This window comes from Panicum virgatum, chromosome 1N, assembly GCF_016808335.1.
Source record: "Panicum virgatum strain AP13 chromosome 1N, P.virgatum_v5, whole genome shotgun sequence".
Lineage (NCBI taxonomy): Eukaryota > Viridiplantae > Streptophyta > Magnoliopsida > Poales > Poaceae > Panicum > Panicum virgatum.
Genome location: NC_053145.1, coordinates 7,708,975 through 7,717,994, shown reverse-complemented (window position 1 = coordinate 7,717,994; position 9,020 = coordinate 7,708,975).

Here is a 9,020-nt window from a genome sequence, read left to right as displayed (position 1 = left end):
CGCACATCACGTAGACATTGGCACCAGCGTCCGTTATCCTGGTGGTCAGCATTAGTCACCTATCCAAGATCGGAATTGCTGGGTATATACACAACATTTTTTACAAATATTCATTTAGTTATTTTACTCATCAATTTAGATCCTCCTTTTTTGCCTCTACAGAAAATGATGCGGCTGATGTGCTAATATTGATACCCCTGGTTGTACGAGTGCTAATTGGGGCACACAAAAAAGGATTAGGACAAGTCAGCCTGCGAAGGGAGTAGATCAGTGTCTGATTTTTTCAAACCAGCAACCTTCAATCTCCGCGATTCCTCTCTATTTGGTTCATTTCCATCCTCTGTGTTGATGGAATTAAATTTTTTATACCTTTCCTTCCCTTGCATCTATGGAATTAAATATTGCTTGGATCTAATTGGCTCCAAATAAACTCATTTAAACTCCAATTGGTAACAAACCAGGCTAGGTATTCCTTCACCAATTTGTTGACTAACTTATTCAATAAACATCCACGTGAATACAATATGCTTCCATATTTAATCAAGGGTTAGTCTTATATAGATAGTAAATATTGCATTCTTTTTAGACTTTTAGATAGCAAATACAAATATAGTTGATTATTACATCATACGATAAATGAGAATTTTTTTAGTAGTAGTTCGATGCAATCCAATAATTTTTAAATAATTTAACTTTAAATACATGTCCGTGGCACGTACAACTCCACTAGTGTTTATTTAAAAGACAAATGAAATTATCAAATTCTATGGAGCATGAGCTGTTTGTTGCTATAATAAGGCAAGTGAAATAAATGTCCTGACAAAAGTTAGATGGTTTATCCTAGAATATAGAGAAAATACCGAGTAGCAAGTAGGTAAACAGCGTAACACCATGAAAGCCCGCAGCAGGGAGCCTGAGAAAATACCGAGTAGCAAGTAGGTAAACAGCGTAACACCATGAGAGCCCGCAGCAGGGAGCCTGACGATAAATACCCCCACCGGGCTAGGATGCCAAGCCACTCGATTCTACATTCCTGCTAGATCTCCTCTCGCATTCTTGCTTTCGCCCGCTGCATCATGGGTGCGGCTGGGGAAAGACTTGTTGGCTGAGGATGCGAATAAGATTGACGACTTAGTCCAGCTACTCACTCCATTTCTTGGTATTGCTACAAGCTGCTCTCTTCTTGGGTACTTGTGCATGTGTTCTTCACTTATTGTGGTTAGTCCGTTCGCTTGTTGTGTGTACTCCGTTCGCTTGTGTGTGTAGTCCGCTTGCTTGTTGTGCATACTCCGTTCGCTAGTTGTGTGCAGTCCGCTCACTTTGCGTGTGGTCCTTTTTTGTAGATCTGGTCCATGTAGACGAGGAACTGCCCATTGTAGACGGGTATTGCGTATTTGGTTGCCTGGCTAACTGCTAGCATGATTTTCTAAAACTAACAAATACATGTTTGGTTGCCTGGGTTGTACCTTTAGAGCAGGTCTTATAATTTCGCCGACTACCGGCTGCAAGCGCACGCGTCCCCGCGCTCGAGGGTGTGGACCCCATTGGTACTTAATGATGTCGCAACAAACTCGGCCAATAAAAAAAGGCATAACACATCCCAGCTAGCATGAGCGGGTGCCTATTGAGACGCCAGTCTCCTTCTCTCTCTTCTTTTCTCTCTCTTCCACGTAGATCCCAGCTCAAGTAAGCATCAGTCCATCACCACCGCCTGTGTGCACACCTCCTTGCACAAAAAAGTAAGCGCACACGATGCAGGTTGGAGAACCAAACACAATGTTAGACTAGGCAGGTTGGAGAACAAATTCGGTGATTTCCAATGGGGCGATGAGGAAGAACTGAAGCCATGGCATATAATGAATATGGTCCCTTTAATTTGGCAGGGTTCCAGATTTTCGGATACATTCTTTTCTTTGGTTTCTTTCAAAACTAAACAAAATCATCGAATTCTCTATGAAGTATGAACTGTTTACTACTATAATAAGGCAAAGTGAAATGAATGTTCCGCCAAGCACTCACTTCTACATTCATTTCACCATCTAATAATTCTTGACTGAGGAAGCGAACAAGATTGTCGATGTCCAGTTGCTCACTCCATTTGTTGGTATTGCTACGAGCTGCTCTTCTTTGGGCACTTGCAGTGTATGTGTTTTTCACTTGTGTGTAGTCCGTTCGCTTGTTGTGCGTAGTCCGCTTGTTTGTTGTGCGTTCCTCACTTGTTGTGTGTAGTCCACTCGCTTTGCGTGTAGCTCTTTTTTTAGATTTGGTATTTGCAGTGTAGTCGTGTAGACGAGGAACAACCTGTGTAGACAGGTAGAGCCTATTTCGTTAGAGTAGCCACATTTAGACCAACCAAACAACCAAATATGACCTGATTGCATTGCAATACACAGGTTTGGACTGCCCAGACTTAAATTCCTAGCAAGGCTAGGCCTCGCCCAATAGCCAAACACACCCATGGTATGGGCGTCGGGTTGGGATGACCAATCACCGGAAGGTTGGGGATCTAATAGAATGGATCAAACGCAACGACCGTGAGGGCATCTATTCATAGCCCGCGTGAGCAGCAGTGAAAGGATTTTGATCACACGATGTCGTAGACTGGAGGGGGTGAATAGACGTTTCTTCAAGATTCAGCGCTTAACCCTACTGTCAGCTGCCTGCACCGGTCAGACCGGTCCACCAGACCGGTTTGAACAGGCAGACAGGCCAGCAGCAGGAAAAGTCCCCTCTCGTGCTTGAGCCTATATGAAACTTGGAGTGTAGTTTTTGTAGAGTATTTCTATCAATATAATTAGTTTCCTACACACAAGTAGAACACAGCCAAGTAGATCGAGCGGAAGGACAATTCAAACTCAAGACTATAAATGCAAAGTAAGTAAAACAAACCGAAATGAAGATGATGCAAATGAGACACGGTGATTTGTTTTACCGAAGTTCGGATTCAACCCATGCACCCACGTGTGAATCCTACTCTCCGTTAAGGAAGTTTATGGTGACCCCAAGGTCAAGCTATCTCCTCTCTTCACTATATGACCATGTGCCCTCGTGGCACACGATCGCCGCTGCAACAAACTTGCCGCTGCTCACCACAACCTTGGGAGCTAGCCGGCGACGCCTAGCCGTCTAGGAGCTGATACTCCAAAAGTAACAAATGCTTCAATCGAGTTGGCCGACGCAACCTCAAGTTCTCAAAAGTTAGGGCTCAATCTCTCTTGCTCAAATGACTCTCTAGGAATGGATTCACTCAACCCAACTCAAGGATTCAACTTGAATCAAGCAACTCTCACAAAGAGATGTTGGGGAGGACTCTCCAAGTGCTCACAAGCCTCTCAAATATGTTCTGAATGGAATGGCATCAGCACCCACGAATGGGTGAAGTCATGGGATATAAATACCCCTCTCTCAAAAACTAGCCGTTGCCCCTGTCAGTGTTAGACCAGTCAGGAAGGTCCCCTAGACCGGTCAGACCGGTCGGATTTGAAAACTAGTCGTTGGATGCTCTGCCTTCTCAGACCGGTCAGACCGGTCACTCTCTGATTTCTGCAGTTAGCTCTCACTTCTTAGGCTAAACTCTCTAGGGACTACTATGAGCACTTTTGGTGTTGTCTAAACCCACTGATGTTGCATCTCTCTTGATAGTACGGCATACCTATACTCAAGTGCATAAATGAAATATACAATTATCACAATTCTCACTTGAGCTTCGCATTATGATCATGCCGACCTTTCTTCGATCAATCCGTGAGGGAATCAACATCTTCATTCTTTGAGCATGCCCGCTTTGAGCTAGTGATTTTGAATCTTCAATTTGTATAGGAATGAAATCCATCTTGATTAACAAGTCACTTCCTTTACTTGAATAATGACACTCTTCAACATAGAGTTCTCCATGACTCTAGGATCTCCGGCCTTTGACCCGTATCGGTTTCTTTGCTCCCCCCAAGCCGTCGCTTGCGTAGCCTCTTGAAACACGGCTCTCTGTCCTCTACCTTTATCCTAGCCGTCCATCTTGAACTCATGTTGATTTGTGTCATGCATGAAATCTTCTTTATCAATTCGAATTCTCAACTCAATCACATATGCAAGCTTTCCATTTTGAGATGTTATCTTTGCATAAACTCATGTCTCATTCTCTTTTGTCTTGCTTGCTTCTTTTGTTAGCAACCATTTATCACAAGTGACAAGTTCTTCCATATTTGAAACTATGCATAAGCATATCACATCTCATTCACAAAATCTTTACTTGTCATTTGAATCACATTATAAATCGAACAAGTCTTCGCAAATATTAGAGCCTTTATATCAACCATGAATACTTTGCTCTATTCTTTCTTTTCTTGTTTTGCTTGTCACATATATATTATGCCAATGGGATAATCACACTTGCTTGCAACACATGAGCCATCTCATTTAATACCAATTTCACAATTAAATTCCTGCTCATAATCTCATGCAAACAAGTTAGTCTGTTAATCATGTTGTCAATTAATACTCCAAAATTTACTAGGGACCTAGATGCTTTCAAGCAGCTCTGTTGATGCAGAAGGACGCACCGCCACCCGGTCGTGTTGCTCTCTCACCCTCCACCACTGGCTTTCAACTGTGGCGCCGCTTCGAACTTATTATTTTAAATGGTAACTTTAATGCTTTCGATTTTTTATGTAACCGTTTCGCTATTCGGAAGAAGAACGTATGCTTTCTTTTGAAGAACAAAAATACATTTCTCCTTTTCAAAGATGATAGCATAGTACTTAATTATTTACTCTCTTAATTTCTTAGGTTATTCCTAAAAATACCATATCGATTCATATGAAAAAGTAAACAAATTCGGTGAGTTTGAATGTGGTGGCGAGGAAGAACAAAGGCATGGCATATAATGAATGCGGTCCCTTTAATTTGGCAGGATTCCGGATTTTCGCATATGTTTTTTCTTCGGTTTCTTTTAAAATAAGCAAAATCACCAAATTCTATGGAGTATAATCTGTTACTGCTATAATAAGTCAAAATGAAATAAATATCCTGCCAAAAATTAGAGGGTTTATTCTAGCAACAACATACGGAAATTACCGCGCGGCGAGCAGGTGAACAGCATGACAACACGAGAGCCAGCAGCAGGGGAGCTACCGATAAATACCCCCACCGGGCCAGGACGCCAAGGCACTCACTTCTACATTCCTGCACGCTCTCGTCTTGCGATCTCGTGCTTTCGCCCGCTGCAGCACCTCCGAGGCTGGAGGACTTGTTGGCTGTGGAAGCCAACAAGATTGTCGACGTCTAGCTGCTCACTCCATTTCTTGGTATTGCTACGAGCTGCTCTTCTTGGTACTTGCGGTGCATGTGTCTTCACTTGTTGTGCGTAATCCGCTCGCTTATTGTGCGTAGTCCGCTCGCTTATTGTGCACATTCTGTTCACTTGCTGTGCGTAGTTCAGTCACTTTACGTTTAGTACTTTAGTGTAGATCTGGTTCGTGTAGACAAGGAACGACCCGTGTATATGGGTATTGTATGGATGCCAGGTTGCCAGGTTGGGATGATCAATCGACGGAAGGTTGGAAATATGATAGAATGGATCCAACGAGGCAGCGACCATGCGGGCGTCTATTCTTAGCCCACGTGAGCAGCAGCTCTGCTATCGCAGAAGGACTTGCCGTCATCTGGTCCTATCCTCCCCCGCTCTCCACCACCGCAACCATTAATCTCGTCGCGATTTCACCACCGGCCCGAGCTCCCCCGGTCACCGTCCCTGTTCGGCCGCCCCAGCGGGTGGCATCCCCGCCGCCCGCCCCGCCTCTTGCTTATTTTGAGATAATGGCATTGCGGAGCTTTAATTACCTTTCATATCTCGTTACTAGTGTTTTTTTTTTTTGCGAAATCGCGTTACTAGTGTTGTTTGCTTGATATGTGTAGTTTGTTCACTTCTTGTGGGTAGTCCATTTTCAGCACTACTAGAAAACACGCCAAAGATCCACCCCAAAAGTGCCAGTATAAAGATGAACCGGTACCTATACTAGCATATATACCGGTTCATCTTCATACCGGTACTTTTAGGGTGGATGAAACCTATGGATGAGTCTAAGGCTCTCCATAGGTACCGGGTGGTGATTTTTACATTAGTACCGGGTGGTACCACCAACCGGTGCATATGGATGAGCCTTAGGTACCGGTTGGTGCTACAAAACGGTGCCTTAAGAGCCTTAGGTACCTTAGGCTCGTCCATAGATTACTTCAAAAGAAAAATATATATCTTCCCATCAGATGTGATGTGTAGGCGAGATGGTAAGAAAGGCACACATGAGTCAAGAGATCTTGAGTTCGAATCCCAGCCAACCATTTTTGCCAAAAAATATAGCCTTAGGCACCGGTTCTTTTACCCGGTGTTGATGATCGCGACTATTAGTCTCGGTTACCGGATACCGGTTCAAAAACCGGTAAACCGGTACTTAAGGCCCATACTAACCGGTGCCTATAGTCTTTTTTTTTCAGTAGTGTAGTGGTTCTGCATGTGTTGTTTGCTTGATATGTGCAGCTTGTTCGCTTGTGTGTAGTCCATCGTGGAGGCTCCTCCAGTTGTATAGACGTGTAGTGTATAGCTAGGTACCAGGTAACGATGAGCGATCCAAGGGAACCTGGGATCAGATGGAATCAAGATTGAATATGGTGTGACCATGATCTTTGTATATATCAAAGGTTAATCGAACTTGGATTTTTAGATGTTAGCTACTATAGACAAGTCACGATGTTCTCTTCCTCGTTAGAGTTTACAATTGCAAGAAGTTGGCGATGCCCTTTTTTTGTGTTGCGATATGTACTTATATGTTTCAATTTTTTCTCTGGAAAATCCTAGTTCCATCTTCATTTCGTGCAGAACATATTTTTTTATTTACTAGTGGAGATACATGTACCACAGAAACGTGATTTAAAAAATTAAACCCTAACAAAAATTTTATATTTATAAAAACCCAAATCGAGCGATGGATCAAATGGAGAAAAGATTGGGAGCCGACAAACTTAGATCGAAATCGAGCGTTGCCACTAGCTGCGTTCACTATCCTCGATGGATTATGCAATTGGATAAGGCAACGTATCTAGTGAAAACCACAATTTTCATGAAAACCCGTGCAAACCACGACAAAAAATTCGTCTAAATTTACCAAAAAAACCCATGTAGATGATATGATGATACACAACCTTGTAAAATATCATGCCCAAATTCGACTTCGTTTGTGAGATATAAAAATAACAAATTTTTAACAAATCATCTGGACAGCTTTTTGGCTTGAAATTTGTTATTTTTATATCTCACAAACGAAGTCGAGTTTAGGCAACATATTTTACAGCATTGTGTATCATCATATCATCTAAATGTGTGATTTTTTGGTGAATTTAGACGACCTTTTTGTCGTGGTTTGCATGAGTTTTCACGAAGCTGTGGTTTTCACCAGATACGTTCCTATTGGATAAACCCTGGCGTGTCACCAGAACAAACTACGGACAACAAAAGAAAGAACAAGAAATCAAATCAGAACAATAATTAAAACAAATCAGTTAAAGAAGAAAAAATTCAATGAAAACCTTGGATTTGTGGGCCAGCGTGCTGGTCCCGCTGCTCTCGCCGTCGCCGAGTCTGGACTCCAAGTCGTGGTTTTGATGCTGCTTCTACGGTGGCGTCAGTGGAGACGGCGTCGCGCCGCCGCAGCCCAACAGCCGGCCTAGGGCGGCTACCCTTGCCACCTCCATGACGGCCACGACTCTGGCGATGAGCTCTGGAATAGCTGCGGCGCTTGCGCCGGCACCACCGCCATCGGCCTTCACGCCACGCGTGCCTCCCACGGCCGCAGGGAGGCCGCGGCGCTCTTTCCCAGAGCGGGGACCCTCCGCGTGTTTGAGGACGTGAAGCATGAGGTGTTGCGCGGCGCGACGCGACGGGCGTCTACTTTGGAGACGGCGAGGAGGACCCCGAGGACGGCTCCCGTCACCTTCCCCCGTGCACCTGTGAGATGCGGAAAGAATGGGAAGGAAGGGGTAGGGGAGTGGCGGGGGATGGGGACAGGAGCAGGAGTGGGAGGCGCGAGCCGCACGGCGGCGGGCGAGGGGGGGTGGAGGTTGCGGCGGTGGAGGCTTGGAGGCTGACTGACTGATTGATTGATTGATTGATTGACTGATACTAATTTCCAAATAATAGGAGTAGCAATTTATGAACAAATTAGATTTAGGTGCAACAGAAGGCAAGGCTGATAGTTTGTCCCACGAGACATGTATTTTTTTATTTCACATCCATACCATATATATAATCATACAATATTTATTTTCTTTGATAAAAGAATACACGATTGATTTTCATCTATAATAGTATCCATAATGTAAAAATTTTTAATGGAAAGCTACATAATTTGATTTGATATAGAGTGATTTATATGATCTTCTTCTATAGGAAAGCATCATATGATTACATCCCTACTATGTAAAGTCATGTGTATAGGAAAGAAAGTTGTCGGTACCCTGTAACAGGGATACCCACTCTTACTGCAGCAAGGCAGGACCCGCGTAGTTATCCGTAGCTGCGCGGGAAAGACGGAGTAGCCAGGCCCCACAGGCCAGGCTTTTCCCTCACCAGGCCAACGGCCCCAGACCGTTCCCCGCCTGAGGATGGGTCCGGTGACGCCACGTGTCTCTAAGGAAGAGAAACTCCGAGCTGACCGCCGAGGCCTCGGACCCCCAGAGGGGTCCGGGACCTCCTGCGCCCGTCCGGACTCCCCTCACCGTGTAGGGGTCCGGAGCCGCCACGTGTCCCGAAGACGCGGGATCGTGCGCGAGTCTTCCGCAGGAAGACTCGCCCACCTGCCGCATTTAATGTGGTGGACAAGGCGTGCTCTGCCGCCGCGGTACGCAAGACAGCCTTGTCAGGCCTCGCTGAGCACCGCGTATTACCAAGGAGCACAGTGGAGCCGCCTGTGCCGCAACCGCGCAGAGCCCGCTTGCAGCATTAAATGGATACGACAGCACGACGCTTTTCCATC